The sequence below is a fragment of the Amblyomma americanum genome, chromosome 1 (assembly GCF_052857255.1).
Source record: "Amblyomma americanum isolate KBUSLIRL-KWMA chromosome 1, ASM5285725v1, whole genome shotgun sequence".
Classification (NCBI taxonomy): domain Eukaryota; kingdom Metazoa; phylum Arthropoda; class Arachnida; order Ixodida; family Ixodidae; genus Amblyomma; species Amblyomma americanum.
Window position 1 is genome coordinate 339,376,971 of NC_135497.1, and position 24,396 is coordinate 339,401,366.

A 24,396-nucleotide genomic window follows, 5' to 3' on the forward strand; every position below is an offset into this window, starting at 1 on the left:
CATCGCGTGGAATGACTCTTCAACGCCAATACTGGCTCTTCATCGCAAGAACTGACTCTTCATCACGAGAACTGACTCTTCATCAGAACTGACTGTTCATCACAAGAACTGGCTCTTCATAACAATAACTGACTCTTCATCACAAGAACTGAATCTTGATCACAAGAACTTATTATTCATAATAAGAGCTGACTCTTCATCGCAAGAACTGACCTCTTCAAAAGAACTGATTCATCAACGCAAAAACTGACTCTTCATCGCAGGAACTCGCTTTTTATCGCAAGAACCGGCTCTTCATCACAAGAACTTACTCTTCATCAAAAAAATGACTCTTCATAACAAGAACGGACTCTTCATCGCAAGAAATGACTCTTCATTGCATGAATGGTCTCTTAATCGCAAGAACTGACTTTTCATCGCAAGAACTGACTCTTCATCGCAAGAATGGTCTCTTCATCAAAAGAACTGATTCTTCATCGCAAGAACAGACTCTTCAAAACAAGAACTGACTCTACAACACAAGAACAGACTTCATCGCAAGAATCACTCTTCATCGCAAGAACTGACGCTTCATCACAAGAACTGACTCTTCATCAAAAGAACTGATTCTTCATCAAAAGAACTGGCTTTTTATCGCAAGAACTGTGTCCTCAATAAAAGAACTGATTCTTCGTCACAAGAATTGAGTCTTCTTCACAAGAACTGACTCTTCATCACAAGAACTGACTCTTCATTGCAAGAACTAACTTTTCTTCGCAAGAACTGACTCTTCATCGCAAGAACTGTCTCTTCGTCAAAAGAACTGCTTCTTCATCGGAAGAACAGACTCTTCAAAACAAGAACTGACTCTTCAACACAAGAACAGACTCTTCATCACATGAACTGACTCTTCATCGCAAGAATGACTCTGCATCAGAAGAACTGACTCTTCATCGCAAGAACTGATTCTTCATAATAAAAACTGACTCTTCTTTCAAGAACTGACTCTTCATATAGAGAACTGACTCTTCCTCACAAGAACTTACTTCATCGAAACAACTGATTCTTCATCGCAAGAACTGACTCTTCATCGCAAGAACTGGCTCTTCATCACACAAACTGGCTCTTCATCACAAGAACTGACTCTTCATTGAGAAAACTGACTCTTCAACACAAGAACTGACTCTTCATCGCAATAACTGACTCTTCATCACAAGAACTGGCTCTTCATAACAAAAACTGACTCTTCATCACAAGAACAGACCATCACAAGAACTGACCCTTAATCACAAGAATGACTTTTCATCAGAAGAACTGACTCTTCATCGCAAGAACTGACTCTTCATAATAAGAACTGACTCTTCTTTCAAGAACTGGCTCTTCATAATAAGAACTGACTCTTCATAACAAGAACTGACTTCATCGTAAAAACTGATTCTTCATCGAACTGACTCTTATCGCAAGAACTGGCTCTGCATCGCACAAACTGGCTCTTCATCACAAGAACTGACTCTTCATTACAAGAACTGACTTTTCTTCTCAAGAACTGACTCTTCATCGCAAGAGCTGTCTCTTCATCAAAAGAACTGCTTCTTCATCGCAAGAACTGACTCTTCATCGCAAGTACTGATTCTTCATAATAAGAACTGACTCTTCTTTCAAGAACTGACTCTTCATATTAAGAACTGACTCTTCATCACAAAAACTGACTCCATCACAAGAACTGCCTCTTCATCAAAAGAACTGAATTTTCATAACAAGAACTGACTCTTCATCGTAAGGACTTATTCTTCAGCGCAAAAACTGACTTCATCGCAAGAACTGACTCTTCATTAGAACTGACTCTTCATCACAAGAACTGGCTCTTCATAACAAGAACAGACTCTTCGTCCCTAGAACTGACTCTTCTTCGCAAGAAATGACTCTTCGTCACAAGAACTGACTTCATCGCAATAACCGACTCTTCATCACAAGAACTGACTCTTCATCACAAGAACTGACTCTTCATCACAAGAACTGATTATTGAAAACAAAAGCTGCTTTTCATCACAAGAACTAACTCTTCACCACACGAACTGGCTCTTCCTAACATGAACTTACTCTTCATCATAAGAACTGACTTAATTTCATGAACTGACTATTCATTAGAAAAACTGACTCTTCATCGCTAGAACCGTCTCTTCATCAGAAGAACTGACTCCTTATCACATGAACTGACTCTTCATCACATGAACTGACTCTTCAATGCAAGAATGACTCTTCATCGCAAGAACTGTCTCTTCATCAAAAGAACTGCTTCTTCATCGCAAGAACTGACTCTGCAAAACAAGTACTGGCTCTTCAACACAAAAACAGACTCTTCATTGCAAAAATGACTCTTCATAATAAGAACTGACTCTTCTTTCAAGAACAGACTCTTCATAATAAGAACTGACTCTGCATAACAAGAACTGACTTCATCGTAAAAACTGATTCTTCATCGAACTGGCTCTTATCGCAAGAACTGCCTCTGCATCGCACGAACTGGCTCTTCATCAGAAGAACTGACTCTTCATTACAAGAACTGACTTTTCTTCTCAAGAACTGACTCTTCATCGCAAGAGCTGTCTCTTCATCAAAAGAACTGCTTCTTCATCGCAAGAACTGACTCTTCATCGCAAGTACAGATTCTTCATAATAAGAACTGACTCTTCTTTCAAGAACTGGCTCTTCATATTAAGAACTGACTCTTCATCACAAGAACTTACTTCATTGAAACAACTGATTCTTCATCGCAAGAACTGACTCTTCATCACTAAAACTGACTCCATCACTAGAACTGCCTCTTCATCAAAAGAACTGAATTTTCATAACAAGAACTGACTCTTCATCGTAAGGACTTATTCTTCAACGCAAAAACTGACTTCATCGCAAGAACTGACTCTTCATTAGAACTGACTCTTCATCACAAGAACTGGCTCTTCATAAAAAGAACTGGCTCTTCGTCCCTAGAACTGAATCTTCTTCGCAAGAACAGACTCTTCGTCACAAGAACTGACTTCATCGCAATAACCGACTCTTCATCACAAGAACTGACTCTTCATCACAAGAACTGACTCTTCATCACAAGAACTGATTATTGAAAACAAAAGCTGCTTTTCATCACAAGAACTAACTCTTCACCACACGAACTGGCTCTTCCTAACATGAACTTACTCTTCATCATAAGAACTGACTTATTTCATGAACTGACTATTCATTGAAAAAACTGACTCTTCATCGCTAGAACCGTCTCTTCATCAGAAGAACTGACTCCTTATCACATGAACTGACTCTTCATCACATGAACTGACTCTTCAATGCAAGAATGACTCTTCATCGCAAGAACTGTCTCTTCATCAAAAGAACTGCTTCTTCATCACAAGAACTGACTCTGCAAAACAAGTACTGTATCTTCAACACAAAAACAGACTCTTCATTGCAAAAATGACTCTTCATCGCAAGAACTGACTCTTCATCACAAGAACTAACTCTTCTTCATAAGAACTGATTTTCATCACAAGAACAGACTTAATAACAAGAACTGACACATCATCACAACAACTGACTCATCATCACAAGAACTGACTCTTTATCGCAAGGACTGACTCTTCAATGCAAAAACTGACTCTTCATCGCAAGAACTGACTCTTCATCACGAGAACTGACTCTTCATCAGAACAGACTTCATCACAAGAACTGGCTCTTCATAACAAGATCAGACTCTTTGTCGCAAGAACTGACTCTTCTTTGCAAGAACTTACTCTTCATCACAAGAACTGACTCTTCATCGCAATAACCGACTCTTCATCACAAGAACTGACTCTTCATCACAAGAACTGATTATTGAAAACAGGAACTGACTGTTCATTACAAGAACTATCTCTTCACAATACCTGGCTCTTCCTAGCAAGAACTGACTCTTCATCACAAGAAGTGCCTCTTATGACAAGAACTGACTCTTCATGACAAGAACTGACTCTTCATAGCAAGAACTTACTCTTCAACATAAGAACTAACTTCATCTCATTAACTGACTCTTCATCGCATAAACTGACTCTTCATCGCCAGAACCGACTCTTCATCGCAAGAACTGACTCTTCGTCAGAAGAACTGACACTTCATCACAAGAACTGGCTCTTCATTACAAGAACTGACTCTTCATCACAAGAACTGACTTCATCACAAGAATTGACCCTTCATCACAAGAATGACTCTTCATCAGAAGAACTGACACTTCATCGCAAGAACTGACTCTTCATAATAAGAACTAACTCTTCAAAACAAGAACTGACATCATCGAAAAAACTGATTCTTCATCGCAAGAACAGACTCTTCATCGCAAGAACTGACTCTTCTTCGCAAGAACTGACTCTTCATCACAAGAACTGACTTCATCGCAATAACTGACTCTTCATCACTAAGAACTGACTCTTCATCAAAAGACCTGACTCTTCATCGCAATAACTGACTCTTCGTCGCAAGTACTGATTCTTCATAATAAGAACTAACTCTTCTTTCAAGAACTGACTCTTCATATTAAGAACGGACTCTTCATCACAAGAACTTACTTCATTGAAACAACTGATTCTTCATCGCAAGAACTGACTCTTCATCAAAAAACTGACTCCATCACTAGAACTGCCTCTTCATCAAAAGAACTGAATTTTCATAACAAGAACTGACTCTTCATTGTAAGGACTTATTCTTCAACGCAAAAACTGACTTCATCGCAAGAACTGACTCTTCATTAGAACTGACTCTTCATCACAAGAACTGGCTCTTCATAACAAGAACAGACTCTTCGTCCCTAGAACTGACTCTTCTTCGCAAGAACAGACTCTTCGTCACAAGAACTGACTTTATCGCAATAACCGACTCTTCATCACAAGAACTGACTCTTCATCACAAGAACTGACTCTTCATCACAAGAACTGAATAATGAAAACAAAAGCCGCTTTTCATCACAAGAACTAACTCTTCACCACACGAACTGGCTCTTCCTAACATGAACTTACTCTTCATCATAAGAACTGACTTAATTTCATGAACTGACTATTCATTAGAAAACTGACTCTTCATCGCTAGAACCGTCTCTTCATCAGAAGAACTGACTCCTTATCACATGAACTGACTCTTCATCACATGAACTGACTCTTCATTGCAAGAATGACTCTTCATCGCAAGAACTGTCTCTTCATCAAAAGAACTGCTTCTTCACCACAAGAACTGACTCTGCAAAACAAGTACTGGCTCTTCAACACAAAAACAGACTCTTCATTGCAAAAATGACTCTTCATCGCAAGAACTGACTCTTCATCGCAAGAACTAACTCTTCTTCATAGAACTGATTTTCATCACATGAACAGATTTCATAACAAGAACTGACACATCATCACAACAACTGACTCATCATCACAAGAACTGACTCTTTATCGCAAGGACTGACTCTTCATCACGAGAACTGACTCTTCATCAGAACAGACTTCATCACAAGAACTGGCTCTTCATAACAAGATCAGACTCTTTGTCGCAAGAACTGATTCTTCTTTGCAAGAACTGACTCTTCATCACAAGAACTGACTCTTCATCGCAATAACCGACTCTTCATCACAAGAACTGACTCTTCATCACAAGAACTGATTATTGAAAACAAGAACTGACTGTTCATTACAAGAACTATCTCTTCACCACAATACCTGGCTCTTCCTAGCAAGAACTGACTCTTCATCACAAGAAGTGCCTCTTATGACAAGAACTGACTCTTCATGACAAGAACTGACTCTTCATAGCAAGAACTTACTCTTCAACATAAGAACTAACTTCATCTCATTAACTGACTCTTCATCGCATAAACTGACTCTTCATCGCCAGAACCGACTCTTCATCGCAAGAACTGACTCTTCGTCAGAAGAACTGACACTTCATCACAAGAACTGGCTCTTCATTACAAGAACTGACTCTTCATCACAAGAACTGACTTCATCACAAGAATTGACCCTTCATCACAAGAATGACTCTTCATCAGAAGAACTGACACTTCATCGCAAGAACTGACTCTTCATAATAAGAACTAACTCTTCTTTCAAGAACTGACTCTTCATAATAAGAACTGACTCTTCAAAACAAGAACTGACTTCATCGAAAAAACTGATTCTTCATCGCAAGAACAGACTCTTCGTCGCAAGAACTGACACTTCTTCGCAAGAACTGACTCTTCATCACAAGAACTGACTTCATCGCAATAACTGACTCTTCATCACAAGAACTGAGTCTTCATCAAAAGACCTGACTCTTCATAACAAGAACTGACTCTTCATCGCGTGGAATGACTCTTCAACGCCAATACTGGCTCTTCATCGCAAGAACTGACTCTTCATCACGAGAACTGACTCTTCATCAGAACTGACTGTTCATCACAAGAACTGGCTCTTCATAACAATAACTGACTCTTCATCACAAGAACTGAATCTTGATCACAAGAACTTATTATTCATAATAAGAGCTGACTCTTCATCGCAAGAACTGACCTCTTCAAAAGAACTGATTCATCAACGCAAGAACTGACTCTTCATCGCAAGAACTGTCTCTTCATCAAAAGAACTGCTTCTTCATCGCAAGAACTGACTCTTCATCGCAGAAACTGACTCTTCATTGCAAGAATGGTCTCCATCGCAAAAACTGACTCTTCATCGCAAGAATGGTCTCTTCATCAAAAGAACTGATTCTTCATCGCAAGAATTGACTCTTCAAAATAAGAACTGAATCTACAACACAAGACTTCATCGTAAGAATCACTCTTCATCGCAAGAACTGACTCTACACCGCAAGAACTAACTCTTCATCACAAGAACCGACTCATTATAACAAGAACTGACGCTTCATCACAAGAACTGACTCTTCATCAAAAGAACTGACTCTTCATCAAAAGAACTGGCTCTTCATCGCAAGGAATGTGTCCTCATTAAAAGAACTGATTCTTCGTCGCAAGAGTTGACTCTTCAAAAGAAGAACTGACTCTTCAACACAAGAACGCTCTCCACACAAGAATGACTCTTGATCGCAAGAACTGTCTCTTTATCGCAACAACTGACTCTTCATCGCAAGGACTGACTCTTCAATGCAAAAACTGACTCTACATCGCAAGAACTGACTCTTCATCACAACAGACTTCATCGCAAGAACTGGCTCTTCATAACAAGATCAGACTCTTTGTCGCAAGAACTGACTCTTCTTTGCAAGAACTGTCTCTTCATCACAAGAACTGACTCTTCATCGTAATAACTGACTCTTCATCTCAAGAACTGGCTCTTCATCACAAGAACTGATTATTGAAAACAAGAACTGACTGTTCATTACAAGAACTATCTCTTCACCACAATACCTGGCTCTTCCTAGCAAGAACTGACTCTTCATCACAAGAAGTGCCTCTTATGACAAGAACTGACTCTTCATGACAAGAACTGACTCTTCATAGCAAGAACTTACTCTTCAACATAAGAACTAACTTCATCTCATTAACTGACTCTTCATCGCATAAACTGACTCTTCATCGCCAGAACCGACTCTTCATCGCAAGAACTGACTCTTCGTCAGAAGAACTGACACTTCATCACAAGAACTGGCTCTTTATTACAAGAACTGACTCTTCATCACAAGAACTGACTTCATCACAAGAATTGACCCTTCATCACAAGAATGACTCTTCATCAGAAGAACTGACACTTCATCGCAAGCACTGACTCTTCATAATAAGAACTAACTCTTCTTTCAAGAACTGACTCTTCATAATAAGAACTGACTCTTCAAAACAAGAACTGACTTCATCGAAAAAACTGATTCTTCATCGCAAGAACAGACTCTTCGTCGCAAGAACTGACACTTCTTCGCAAGAACTGACTCTTCATCACAAGAACTGACTTCATCGCAATAACTGACTCTTCATCACAAGAACTGAGTCTTCATCAAAAGACCTGACTCTTCATAACAAGAACTGACTCTTCATCGCGTGGAATGACTCTTCAACGCCAATACTGGCTCTTCATCGCAAGAACTCACTCTTCATCACGAGAACTGACTCTTCATCAGAACTGACTGTTCATCACAAGAACTGGCTCTTCATAACAATAACTGACTCTTCATCACAAGAACTGAATCTTGATCACAAGAACTTATTATTCATAATAAGAGCTGACTCTTCATCGCAAGAACTGACCTCTTCAAAAGAACTGATTCATCAACGCAAGAACTGACTCTTCATCGCAGGAACTTGCTTTTTATCGCAAGAACTGGCTCTTCATCACAAGAACTTACTCTTCATCAAAAAAATGACTCTTCATAACAAGAACGGACTCTTCATCGCAAGAAATGACTCTTCATTGCATGAATAGTCTCTTAATCGCAAGAACTGACTTTTCTTCGCAAGAACTGACTCTTCATCGCAAGAATGGTCTCTTCATCAAAAGAACTGATTCTTCATCGCAAGAACAGACTCTTCAAAACAAGAACTGACTCTACAACACAAGAACAGACTTCATCGCAAGAATCACTCTTCATCGCAAGAACTGACGCTTCATCACAAGAACTGACTCTTCATCAAAAGAACTGATTCTTCATCAAAAGAACTGGCTTTTTATCGCAAGAACTGTGTCCTCAATAAAAGAACTGATTCTTCGTCACAAGAATTGAGTCTTCTTCACAAGAACTGACTCTTCATCACAAGAACTGACTCTTCATTGCAAGAACTAACTTTTCTTCGCAAGAACTGACTCTTCATCGCAAGAACTGTCTCTTCGTCAAAAGAACTGCTTCTTCATCGGAAGAACAGACTCTTCAAAACAAGAACTGACTCTTCAACACAAGAAAAGACTCTTCATCACATGAACTGACTCTTCATCGCAAGAATGACTCTGCATCAGAAGAACTGACTCTTCATCGCAAGAACTGATTCTTCATAATAAAAACTGACTCTTCTTTCAAGAACTGACTCTTCATATAGAGAACTGACTCTTCCTCACAAGAACTTACTTCATCGAAACAACTGATTCTTCATCGCAAGAACTGACTCTTCATCGCAAGAACTGGCTCTTCATCACACAAACTGGCTCTTCATCACAAGAACTGACTCTTCATTGAGAGAACTGACTCTTCAACACAAGAACTGACTCTTCATCGCAATAACTGACTCTTCATCGCAAGAACTGGCTCTTCATAACAAGAACTGACTCTTCATCACAAGAACAGACTTCATCACAAGAACTGACCCTTAATCACAAGAATGACTTTTCATCACAAGAACTGACTCTTCATCGCAATAACCGACTCTTCATCACAAGAACTGACCCTTAATCACAAGAATGACTTTTCATCAGAAGAACTGACTCTTCATCGCAAGAACTGACTCTTCATAATAAGAACTGACTCTTCTTTCAAGAACTGGCTCTTCATAATAAGAACTGACTCTTCATAACAAGAACTGACTTCATCGTAAAAACTGATTCTTCATCGAACTGACTCTTATCGCAAGAACTGGCTCTGCATCGCACAAACTGGCTCTTCATCACAAGAACTGACTCTTCATTACAAGAACTGACTTTTCTTCTCAAGAACTGACTCTTCATCGCAAGAGCTGTCTCTTCATCAAAAGAACTGCTTCTTCATCGCAAGAACTGACTCTTCATCGCAAGTACTGATTCTTCATAATAAGAACTGACTCTTCTTTCAAGAACTGACTCTTCATATTAAGAACTGACTCTTCATCACAAGAACTTACTTCATTGAAACAACTGATTCTTCATCGCAAGAACTGACTCTTCATCACAAAAACTGACTCAGTCACAAGAACTGCCTCTTCATCAAAAGAACTGAATTTTCATAACAAGAACTGACTCTTCATCGTAAGGACTTATTCTTCAACGCAAAAACTGACTTCATCGCAAGAACTGACTCTTCATTAGAACTGACTCTTCATCACAAGAACTGGCTCTTCATAACAAGAACAGACTCTTCGTCCCTAGAACTGACTCTTCTTCGCAAGAACAGACTCTTCGTCACAAGAACTGACTTCATCGCAATAACCGACTCTTCATCACAAGAACTGACTCTTCATCACAAGAACTGACTCTTCATCACAAGAACTGATTATTGAAAACAAAAGCTGCTTTTTATCACAAGAACTAACTCTTCACCACACGAACTGGCTCTTCCTAACATGAACTTACTCTTCATCATAAGAACTGACTTAATTTCATGAACTGACTATTCATTAGAAAAACTGACTCTTCGTCGCTAGAACCGTCTCTTCATCAGAAGAACTGACTCCTTATCACATGAACTGACTCTTCATCACATGAACTGACTCTTCAATGCAAGAATGACTCTTCATCGCAAGAACTGTCTCTTCATCAAAAGAAATGCTTCTTCATCGCAAGAACTGACTCTGCAAAACAAGTACTGGCTCTTCAACACAAAAACAGACTCTTCATTGCAAAAATGACTCTTCATAATAAGAACTGACTCTTCTTTCAAGAACTGACTCTTCATAATAAGAACTGACTCTGCATAACAAGAACTGACTTCATCGTAAAAACTGATTCTTCATCGAACTGGCTCTTATCGCAAGAACTGCCTCTGCATCGCACGAACTGGCTCTTCATCAGAAGAACTGACTCTTCATTACAAGAACTGACTTTTCTTCTCAAGAACTGACTCTTCATCGCAACAGCTGTCTCTTCATCAAAAGAACTGCTTCTTCATCGCAAGAACTGACTCTTCATCGCAAGTACAGATTCTTCATAATAAGAACTGACTCTTCTTTCAAGAACTGACTCTTCATATTAAGAACTGACTCTTCATCACAAGAACTTACTTCATTGAAACAACTGATTCTTCATCGCAAGAACTGACTCTTCATCACTAAAACTGACTCCATCACTAGAACTGCCTCTTCATCAAAAGAACTGAATTTTCATAACAAGAACTGACTCTTCATCGTAAGGACTTATTCTTCAACGCAAAAACTGACTTCATCGCAAGAACTGACTCTTCATTAGAACTGACTCTTCATCACAAGAACTGGCTCTTCATAACAAGAACTGGCTCTTCGTCCCTAGAACTGAATCTTCTTCGCAAGAACAGACTCTTCGTCACAAGAACTGACTTCATCGCAATAACCGACTCTTCATCACAAGAACTGACTCTTCATCACAAGAACTGACTCTTCATCACAAGAACTGATTATTGAAAACAAAAGCTGCTTTTCATCACAAGAACTAACTCTTCACCACACGAACTGGCTCTTCCTAACATGAACTTACTCTTCATCATAAGAACTGACTTATTTCATGAACTGACTATTCATTGAAAAAACTGACTCTTCATCGCTAGAACCGTCTCTTCATCAGAAGAACTGACTCCTTATCACATGAACTGACTCTTCATCACATGAACTGACTCTTCAATGCAAGAATGACTCTTCATCGCAAGAACTGTCTCTTCATCAAAAGAACTGCTTCTTCATCACAAGAACTGACTCTGCAAAACAAGTACTGTATCTTCAACACAAAAACAGACTCTTCATTGCAAAAATGACTCTTCATCGCAAGAACTGACTCTTCATCACAAGAACTAACTCTTCTTCATAAGAACTGATTTTCATCACAAGAACAGACTTAATAACAAGAACTGACACATCATCACAACAACTGACTCATCATCACAAGAACTGACTCTTTATCGCAAGGACTGACTCTTCAATGCAAAAACTGACTCTTCATCGCAAGAACTGACTCTTCATCACGAGAACTGACTCTTCATCAGAACAGACTTCATCACAAGAACTGGCTCTTCATAACAAGATCAGACTCTTTGTCGCAAGAACTGACTCTTCTTTGCAAGAACTTACTCTTCATCACAAGAACTGACTCTTCATCGCAATAACCGACTCTTCATCACAAGAACTGACTCTTCATCACAAGAACTGATTATTGAAAACAGGAACTGACTGTTCATTACAAGAACTATCTCTTCACCACAAGACCTGGCTCTTCCTAGCAAGAACTGACTCTTCATCACAAGAAGTGCCTCTTATGACAAGAACTGACTCTTCATGACAAGAAGCGACTCTTCATAACAAGAACTGACTCTTCATCATAAGAACTGACTTCATCTCAAGAACTGACTCTTCATCGCATAAACTGACTCATCATCGCCAGAACCGACTCTTCATCGCAAGAACTGACTCTTCGTCAGAAGAACTGACTCTTCATCACAAGAACTGACTTCACCACAAGAACTGACCCTTCATCACAAGAATGACTCTTCATCAGAAGAACTGACTCTTCATCGCAAGAACTGACTCTTCATAATAAGAACTAACTCTTCTTTCAAGAACTGACTCGTCATAATAAGAACTGACTCTTCAAAACAAGAACTGACATCATCGAAAAAACTGATTCTTCATCGCAAGAACAGACTCTTCATCGCAAGAACTGACTCTTCTTCGCAAGAACTGACTCTTCATCACAAGAACTGACTTCATCGCAATAACTGACTCTTCATCACTAAGAACTGACTCTTCATCAAAAGACCTGACTCTTCATCGCAATAACTGACTTTTCATCACAAGAACTGACTCTTTATCGCAAGGATTGACTCTTCAATGCAAAAACTGACTCTTCATCGCAAGAACTGACTCTTCATCACGAGAACTGACTCTTCATCAGAACAGACTTCATCACAAGAACTGGCTCTTCATAACAAGATCGGTTTCTTCGTCGCAAGAACTGACTCTTTGCAAGAACTGACTCTTCATCACGAGAACTGACTCTTCATCACAAGAACTGACTCTTCGTCAAAACAACTTACTGTTCTTAACAAACACGGACTTTTCATAACTAGAACTGACTCTTCTTCGCAAGAACTGACTCTTCATCACAAGAACTGACTCTTCATCGCAATAACTGACTTTTCATTACAAGAACTTACTCTACATCACAAGAACTGACTCTTCATCACAAGAACTGACTCTTCATCGCAAGAACTGACTCTTCATCACGAGAACTGACTCTTCATCAGAACAGACTTCATCACAAGAACTGGCTCTTCATAACAAGATCAGACTCTTTGTCGCAAGAACTGACTCTTATTTGCAAGAACTGTCTCTTCAACACAAGAACTGACTCTTCATCGCAATAACCGACTCTTCATCACAAGAACTGATTCTTCATCACAAGAACTGATTATTGAAAACAAGAACTGACTGTTCATTACAAGAACTATCTCTTCACCGCAAGAACTGGCTCTTCCTAGCAAGAACTGACTCTTCATCACAAGAAGTGCCTCTTATGACAAGAACTGACTCTTCATGACAAGAACCGACTCTTCATAACAAGAATTGACTCTTCATCATAAGAACTGACTTCACCACAAGAACTGACCCTTCATCACAAGAATGACTCTTCATCAACGAACTGACTCTTCATCGCAAGAACTGACTCTTCATAATAAGAACTAACTCTTCTTTCAAGAACTGACTCGTCATAACAAGAACTGACTCTTCAAAACAAGAACTGACTTCATCGAAAAAACTGATTCTTCATCACAAGAACAGACTCTTCTTCGCAAGAACTGACTCTTCTTCGCAAGAACTGACTCTTCATCACAAGAACTGACTTCATCGCAATAACTGACTCTTCATCACAAGAACTGACTCTTCATCAAAAGACCTGACTCTTCATAACAAGAACTGACTCTTCATCGCGTGGAATGACTCTTCACAACTGCCAGTTCATCACAAGAACTGGCTCTTCATAACAAGATCGGTCTCTTCGTCGCAAGAACTGACACTTTGCAAGAACTGACTCTTCATCACAAGAACTGACTCTTCATCGCAATAACTGACTCTTCATCACAAGAACTGACTCTTGATCACAATAACTGACTCTTGATCACGAGAACTGATTATTCATAATAAGAGCTGACTGTTCATCGCAAGAACTGACTCTTCATAATAAGAACCGACTGTTCTTCACAAGAACTGACCTCGTCAAAAGAACTGATTCATCATCGCAAGAACTGACTCTTCATCGCAGGAACTGACTCTTCATTGCAAGAATGGTCTCCATCGCAAGAACTGACTCTTCATCGCAAGAACTGACTCTTCATCGCAAGAATGGTCTCTTCATCAAAAGAACTGATTCTTCATCGCAAGAACTGACTCTTCAAAATAAGAACTGAATCTACAACACAAGACTTCATCGTAAGAATCACTCTTCATCGCAAGAACTGACTCTACACCGCAAGAACTAACTCTTCATCACAAGAACCGACTCATCATAACAAGAACTGACGCTTCATCACAAGAACTGACTCTTGATCAAAAGAACTGACTCTTCATCAAAAGAACTGGCTCTTCATCGCAAGGAATGTGTCCTCATTAAAAGAACTGATTCTTCGTCGCAAGAGTTGACTCTTCAAAAGAAGAACTGACTCTTCAACACAAGAACGCTCTCCACACAAGAATGACTCTTGATCGCAAGAACTGTCTCTCTATCGCAACAACTGACTCTTCATCGCAAGGACTGACTCTTCAATACAAAAACTGACTCTTCATCGCAAGAACTGACTCTTCATCACAACAGACTTCATCACAAGAACTGGCTCTTCATAACAAGATCAGACTCTTTGTCGCAAGAACTGACTCTTCTTTGCAAGAACTGTCTCTTCATCACAAGAACTGACTCTTCATCGTAATAACTGACTCTTCATCACAAGAACTGGCTCTTCATCACAAGAACTGATTATTGAAAACAAGAACTGACTGTTCATCACAAGAACTATCTCTTAACCACAAGAACTGGCTCTTCCTAGCAAGAATTGACTCTTCATCACAAGAAGTGACTCTAATGACAAAAACTGACTCTTCATGACAAGAACTGACTCTTCACAACAAGAACTGACTCTTCATCACAAGAACTGACTTCATCACAAGAACTGACATTTCATCACAAGAATGACTCTTCTTCAGAAGAACTGACTCTTCATCGCAAGAACTGATTCTTCATAACAAGAACTGACTCTTCATCGCGAGGACTGACTCTTCAACGAAAATACTGTTTCTTCATCGTAAGAACTGACTCTTCATCACGAGAACTGACTCTTCATCAGAACTGACTCTTCATCGCAAGAACTGACTCTACATCTCAAGAACTAACTCTTCATCAAAATAACTGACTCATCATATTAAGAACTGACGCTTCATCACAAGAACTGACTCTTCATCAAAAGAACTGACTATTCATCAAAATAACTTGCTCTTCATCGCAAGAACTGTGTCCTCAATAAAAGAACTAATTCTTCGTCGCAAGAATTGACTCTTCAAAAGAAGACTGACTTTTCAACACAAGAACACTCTCCATCACAAGAACTGGCTCTTCATAATAAGAACAGACTCTTCGTCTCAAGAACTGACTCGTCTTCGCAATAACTGACTCTTCACCACAAGAACTGACTCTTCATCGCAAGAACTGACTCTTCATCACAAGAACTGAATATTCAAAACAAGAACTGACTGTTCATCACAAGAACTAACTCTTAATCACAAGAACTGACTCTTCATCGCAATAACTGACTCTTCATCACAAGAACTAACTCTTCATCTCAAGAACTGACTCTTCATTGCAACAATTGACTTTTCTTCTCAAGAACTGACTCTTCATCGCAAGAACTGACTCTTCATCGCAAGAATGACTTCATCACAAGAACTGACTCTTCATCGGAAGAACTGATTCTTCATAATAAGAACTGACTCTTCTTTCAAGAACTCTCTCTTCATATTAAGAACTGACTCTTCATCACAAGAACATACTTAATCGAAACAACTGATTCTTCATCGTAAGAACTGGCTCTTCATCGCACGAACTGGCTCTTCATCACAAGAACTGACTCTTCATCACAAGAACTGTCTCTTCATCAAAAGAGCTGCTTCCTCATCAAAAGAACTGACTCTTCACCACAAGAACTGCCTCTTCATAACAAGAACAGACTCTTCGTCGCAAGTAGTGACTCTTCTTTGCAAGAACTGACTCTTCATCACAAGAACAGACTCTTCATCATGAGAAATGACTCTTCATCACAAGAACTGACTCTTGATCACAAGAACTGATTCTTCATAATAAGAGCTGACTATTCATCGCAAGAACTGACTCTTCATAATAAGAACTGACTCTTCATAACAAGAACTGACTTCTTCAAAAGAACTAATTCATCATAGCAAGATCTGACTCTTCATCGCAAGAACTAACTCTTCGTCATAAGAACTGACACATCATCACAAGAACTGACTCTTCATAACGAGAACTGACTCTTCATCACAAGAACTGACTCATCATAACAAGAACTGACGCTTCATCACAAGAACTGACTCTTCATCAAAATAACAGACTCTTCATCACAAGAACTAACTCTTCACCACACGAACTGGCGCTTCCTAACATGAACTGACTCTTCATCATAAGAACTGACTTCATCTCAAGAACTGACCCTTCATTACAAGAATGACTCTTCATCAGAAGATTTGACTCTTCATCGCAAGAACTGGCTCTTCATAATAAGAACTGATTCTTCTTTCTAGAACTGACTCTTCATAATTAGAACTGACTCTTCATAACAAGAACTGACTCTTATCGCAAGACCTGGCTCTGTATCGCACGAACTGGCTCTTCATCACAAGAACTGACTCTTCATTGCAAGAACTGACTTTTCTTCGCAAGAACTGACACTTCATCGCAAGAACTGTCTCTTCATCAAAAGAACTGCTTCTTCATCGCAAGAACTGACTCTTCATCGCAGAAACTGACTCTTCATTGCAAGAATGGTCTCCATCGCAAAAACTGACTCTTCATCGCAAGAATGGTCTCTTCATCAAAAGAACTGATTCTTCATCGCAAGAATTGACTCTTCAAAATAAGAACTGAATCTACAACACAAGACTTCATCGTAAGAATCACTCTTCATCGCAAGAACTGACTCTACACCGCAAGAACTAACTCTTCATCACAAGAACCGACTCATCATAACAAGAACTGACGCTTCATCACAAGAACTGACTCTTCATCAAAAGAACTGACTCTTCATCAAAAGAACTGGCTCTTCATCGCAAGGACTGTGTCCTCATTAAAAGAACTGATTCTTCGTCGCAAGAGTTGACTCTTCAAAAGAAGAACTGACTCTTCAACACAAGAACGCTCTCCACACAAGAATGACTCTTGATCGCAAGAACTGTCTCTTTATCGCAACAACTGACTCTTCATCGCAAGGACTGACTCTTCAATGCAAAAACTGACTCTTCATCGCAAGAACTGACTCTTCATCACAACAGACTTCCTCACAAGAACTGGATCTTCATAACAAGATCAGACTCTTTGTCGCAAGAACTGACTCTTCTTTGCAAGAACTGTCTCTTCATCACAAGAACTGACTCTTCATCGTAATAACTGACTCTTCATCACAAGAACTGGCTCTTCCTCACAAGAACTGATTATTGAAAACAAGAACTGACTGTTCATTACAAGAACTATCTCTTCACCACAAGAACTGGCTCTTCCTAGCAAGAATTGACTCTTCATCACAAGAAGTGACTCTAATGACAAAAACTGACTCTTCATGACAAGAACTGACTCTTCACAACAAGAACTGACTCTTCATCACAAGAACTGACTTCATCACAAGAACTGACATTTCATCACAAGAATGACTCTTCGTCAGAAGAACTGACCCTTCATCGCAAGAACTGATTCTTCATAACAAGAACAGACTCTTCATAATAAGAACTGACTCTTCATCGCAATAACTGACTCTTCATCACGAGAAATGACTCTTCATCACAAGAACTGACTCTTCATTGAGAGAACTGACTCTTCAACACAAGAACTGACTCTTCATCGCAATAACTGACTCTTCATCACAAGAACTGGCTCTTCATAACAAGAACTGACTCTTCATCACAAGAACAGACTTCATCACAAGAACTGACCCTTAATCACAAGAATGACTTTTCATCACAAGAACTGACTCTTCATCGCAATAACCGACTCTTCATCCCAAGAACTGACCCTTAATCACAAGAATGACTTTTCATCAGAAGAACTGACTCTTCATCGCAAGAACTGACTCTTCATAATAAGAACTGACTCTTCTTTCAAGAACTGGCTCTTCATAATAAGAACTGACTCTTCATAACAAGAACTGACTTCATCGTAAAAACTGATTCTTCATCGAACTGACTCTTATCGCAAGAACTGGCTCTGCATCGCACAAACTGGCTCTTCATCACAAGAACTGACTCTTCATTACAAGAACTGACTTTTCTTCTCAAGAACTGACTCTTCATCGCAAGAGCTGTCTCTTCATTAAAAGAACTGCTTCTTCATCGCAAGAACTGACTCTTCATCGCAAGTACTGATTCATCATAATAAGAACTGACTCTTCTTTCAAGAACTGACTCTTCATATTAAGAACTGACTCTTCATCACAAGAACTTACTTCATTGAAACAACTGATTCTTCATCGCAAGAACTGACTCTTCATCACAAAAACTGACTCAGTCACAAGAACTGCCTCTTCATCAAAAGAACTGAATTTTCATAACAAGAACTGACTCTTCATCGTAAGGACTTATTCTTCAACGCAAAAACTGACTTCATCGCAAGAACTGACTCTTCATTAGAACTGACTCTTCATCACAAGAACTGGCTCTTCATAACAAGAACAGACTCTTCGTCCCTAGAACTGACTCTTCTTCGCAAGAACAGACTCTTCGTCACAAGAACTGACTTCATCGCAATAACCGACTCTTCATCACAAGAACTGACTCTTCATCACAAGAACTGACTCTTCATCACAAGAACTGATTATTGAAAACAAAAGCTGCTTTTTATCACAAGAACTAACTCTTCACCACACGAACTGGCTCTTCCTAACATGAACTTACTCTTCATCATAAGAACTGACTTAATTTCATGAACTGACTATTCATTAGAAAAACTGACTCTTCGTCGCTAGAACCGTCTCTTCATCAGAAGAACTGACTCCTTATCACATGAACTGACTCTTCATCACATGAACTGACTCATCAATGCAAGAATGACTCTTCATCGCAAGAACTGTCTCTTCATCAAAAGAAATGCTTCTTCATCGCAAGAACTGACTCTGCAAAACAAGTACTGGCTCTTCAACACAAAAACAGACTCTTCATTGCAAAAATGACTCTTCATAATAAGAACTGACTCTTCTTTCAAGAACTGACTCTTCATAATAAGAACTGACTCTGCATAACAAGAACTGACTTCATCGTAAAAACTGATTCTTCATCGAACTGGCTCTTATCGCAAGAACTGCCTCTGCATCGCACGAACTGGCTCTTCATCAGAAGAACTGACTCTTCATTACAAGAACTGACTTTTCTTCTCAAGAACTGACTCTTCATCGCAACAGCTGTCTCTTCATCAAAAGAACTGCTTCTTCATCGCAAGAACTGACTCTTCATCGCAAGTACAGATTCTTCATAATAAGAACTGACTCTTCTTTCAAGAACTGACTCTTCATATTAAGAACTGACTCTTCATCACAAGAACTTACTTCATTGAAACAACTGATTCTTCATCGCAAGAACTGACTCTTCATCACTAAAACTGACTCCATCACTAGAACTGCCTCTTCATCAAAAGAACTGAATTTTCATAACAAGAACTGACTCTTCATCGTAAGGACTTATTCTTCAACGCAAAAACTGACTTCATCGCAAGAACTGACTCTTCATTAGAACTGACTCTTCATCACAAGAACTGGCTCTTCATAACAAGAACTGGCTCTTCGTCCCTAGAACTGAATCTTCTTCGCAAGAACAGACTCTTCGTCACAAGAACTGACTTCATCGCAATAACCGACTCTTCATCACAAGAACTGACTCTTCATCACAAGAACTGACTCTTCATCACAAGAACTGATTATTGAAAACAAAAGCTGCTTTTCATCACAAGAACTAACTCTTCACCACACGAACTGGCTCTTCCTAACATGAACTTACTCTTCATCATAAGAACTGACTTATTTCATGAACTGACTATTCATTGAAAAAACTGACTCTTCATCGCTAGAACCGTCTCTTCATCAGAAGAACTGACTCCTTATCACATGAACTGACTCTTCATCACATGAACTGACTCTTCAATGCAAGAATGACTCTTCATCGCAAGAACTGTCTCTTCATCAAAAGAACTGCTTCTTCATCACAAGAACTGACTCTGCAAAACAAGTACTGTATCTTCAACACAAAAACAGACTCTTCATTGCAAAAATGACTCTTCATCGCAAGAACTGACTCATCATCACAAGAACTGACTCTTTATCGCAAGGATTGACTCTTCAATGCAAAAACTGACTCTTCATCGCAAGAACTGACTCTTCATCACGAGAACTGACTCTTCATCAGAACAGACTTCATCACAAGAACTGGCTCTTCATAACAAGATCAGACTCTTTGTCGCAAGAACTGACTCTTCTTTGCAAGAACTTACTCTTCATCACAAGAACTGACTCTTCATCGCAATAACCGACTCTTCATCACAAGAACTGACTCTTCATCACAAGAACTGATTATTGAAAACAGGAACTGACTGTTCATTACAAGAACTATCTCTTCACCACAAGACCTGGCTCTTCCTAGCAAGAACTGACTCTTCATCACAAGAAGTGCCTCTTATGACAAGAACTGACTCTTCATGACAAGAAGCGACTCTTCATAACAAGAACTGACTCTTCATCATAAGAACTGACTTCATCTCAAGAACTGACTCTTCATCGCATAAACTGACTCATCATCGCCAGAACCGACTCTTCATCGCAAGAACTGACTCTTCGTCAGAAGAACTGACTCTTCATCACAAGAACTGACTTCACCACAAGAACTGACCCTTCATCACAAGAATGACTCTTCATCAGAAGAACTGACTCTTCATCGCAAGAACTGACTCTTCATAATAAGAACTAACTCTTCTTTCAAGAACTGACTCGTCATAATAAGAACTGACTCTTCAAAACAAGAACTGACATCATCGAAAAAACTGATTCTTCATCGCAAGAACAGACTCTTCATCGCAAGAACTGACTCTTCTTCGCAAGAACTGACTCTTCATCACAAGAACTGACTTCATCGCAATAACTGACTCTTCATCACTAAGAACTGACTCTTCATCAAAAGACCTGACTCTTCATCGCAATAACTGACTTTTCATCACAAGAACTGACTCTTTATCGCAAGGATTGACTCTTCAATGCAAAAACTGACTCTTCATCGCAAGAACTGACTCTTCATCACGAGAACTGACTCTTCATCAGAACAGACTTCATCACAAGAACTGGCTCTTCATAACAAGATCGGTTTCTTCGTCGCAAGAACTGACTCTTTGCAAGAACTGACTCTTCATCACGAGAACTGACTCTTCATCACAAGAACTGACTCTTCGTCAAAACAACTTACTGTTCTTAACAAACACGGACTTTTCATAACTAGAACTGACTCTTCTTCGCAAGAACTGACTCTTCATCACAAGAACTGACTCTTCATCGCAATAACTGACTTTTCATTACAAGAACTTACTCTACATCACAAGAACTGACTCTTCATCACAAGAACTGACTCTTCATCGCAAGAACTGACTCTTCATCACGAGAACTGACTCTTCATCAGAACAGACTTCATCACAAGAACTGGCTCTTCATAACAAGATCAGACTCTTTGTCGCAAGAACTGACTCTTATTTGCAAGAACTGTCTCTTCAACACAAGAACTGACTCTTCATCGCAATAACCGACTCTTCATCACAAGAACTGATTCTTCATCACAAGAACTGATTATTGAAAACAAGAACTGACTGTTCATTACAAGAACTATCTCTTCACCGCAAGAACTGGCTCTTCCTAGCAAGAACTGACTCTTCATCACAAGAAGTGCCTCTTATGACAAGAACTGACTCTTCATGACAAGAACCGACTCTTCATAACAAGAATTGACTCTTCATCATAAGAACTGACTTCACCACAAGAACTGACCCTTCATCACAAGAATGACTCTTCATCAACGAACTGACTCTTCATCGCAAGAACTGACTCTTCATAATAAGAACTAACTCTTCTTTCAAGAACTGACTCGTCATAACAAGAACTGACTCTTCAAAACAAGAACTGACTTCATCGAAAAAACTGATTCTTCATCACAAGAACAGACTCTTCTTCGCAAGAACTGACTCTTCTTCGCAAGAACTGACTCTTCATCACAAGAACTGACTTCATCGCAATAACTGACTCTTCATCACAAGAACTGACTCTTCATCAAAAGACCTGACTCTTCATAACAAGAACTGACTCTTCATCGCGTGGAATGACTCTTCACAACTGCCAGTTCATCACAAGAACTGGCTCTTCATAACAAGATCGGTCTCTTCGTCGCAAGAACTGACACTTTGCAAGAACTGACTCTTCATCACAAGAACTGACTCTTCATCGCAATAACTGACTCTTCATCACAAGAACTGACTCTTGATCACAATAACTGACTCTTGATCACGAGAACTGATTATTCATAATAAGAGCTGACTGTTCATCGCAAGAACTGACTCTTCATAATAAGAACCGACTGTTCTTCACAAGAACTGACCTCGTCAAAAGAACTGATTCATCATCGCAAGAACTGACTCTTCATCGCAGGAACTGACTCTTCATTGCAAGAATGGTCTCCATCGCAAGAACTGACTCTTCATCGCAAGAACTGACTCTTCATCGCAAGAATGGTCTCTTCATCAAAAGAACTGATTCTTCATCGCAAGAACTGACTCTTCAAAATAAGAACTGAATCTACAACACAAGACTTCATCGTAAGAATCACTCTTCATCGCAAGAACTGACTCTACACCGCAAGAACTAACTCTTCATCACAAGAACCGACTCATCATAACAAGAACTGACGCTTCATCACAAGAACTGACTCTTGATCAAAAGAACTGACTCTTCATCAAAAGAACTGGCTCTTCATCGCAAGGAATGTGTCCTCATTAAAAGAACTGATTCTTCGTCGCAAGAGTTGACTCTTCAAAAGAAGAACTGACTCTTCAACACAAGAACGCTCTCCACACAAGAATGACTCTTGATCGCAAGAACTGTCTCTTTATCGCAACAACTGACTCTTCATCGCAAGGACTGACTCTTCAATACAAAAACTGATTCTTCATCGCAAGAACTGACTCTTCATCACAACAGACTTCATCACAAGAACTGGCTCTTCATAACAAGATCAGACTCTTTGTCGCAGGAACTGACTCTTCTTTGCAAGAACTGTCTCTTCATCACAAGAACTGACTCTTCATCGTAATAACTGACTCTTCATCACAAGAACTGGCTCTTCATCACAAGAACTGATTATTGAAAACAAGAACTGACTGTTCATCACAAGAACTATCTCTTAACCACAAGAACTGGCTCTTCCTAGCAAGAATTGACTCTTCATCACAAGAAGTGACTCTAATGACAAAAACTGACTCTTCATGACAAGAACTGACTCTTCACAACAAGAACTGACTCTTCATCACAAGAACTGACTTCATCACAAGAACTGACATTTCATCACAAGAATGACTCTTCTTCAGAAGAACTGACTCTTCATCGCAAGAACTGATTCTTCATAACAAGAACTGACTCTTCATCGCGAGGACTGACTCTTCAACGAAAATACTGTTTCTTCATCGTAAGAACTGACTCTTCATCACGAGAACTGACTCTTCATCAGAACTGACTCTTCATCGCAAGAACTGACTCTACATCTCAAGAACTAACTCTTCATCAAAATAACTGACTCATCATATTAAGAACTGACGCTTCATCACAAGAACTGACTCTTCATCAAAAGAACTGACTATTCATCAAAATAACTTGCTCTTCATCGCAAGAACTGTGTCCTCAATAAAAGAACTAATTCTTCGTCGCAAGAATTGACTCTTCAAAAGAAGACTGACTTTTCAACACAAGAACACTCTCCATCACAAGAACTGGCTCTTCATAATAAGAACAGACTCTTCGTCTCAAGAACTGACTCGTCTTCGCAATAACTGACTCTTCATCACAAGAACTGACTCTTCATCGCAAGAACTGACTCTTCATCACAAGAACTGAATATTCAAAACAAGAACTGACTGTTCATCACAAGAACTAACTCTTAATCACAAGAACTGACTCTTCATCGCAATAACTGACTCTTCATCACAAGAACTAACTCTTCATCTCAAGAACTGACTCTTCATTGCAACAATTGACTTTTCTTCTCAAGAACTGACTCTTCATCGCAAGAACTGA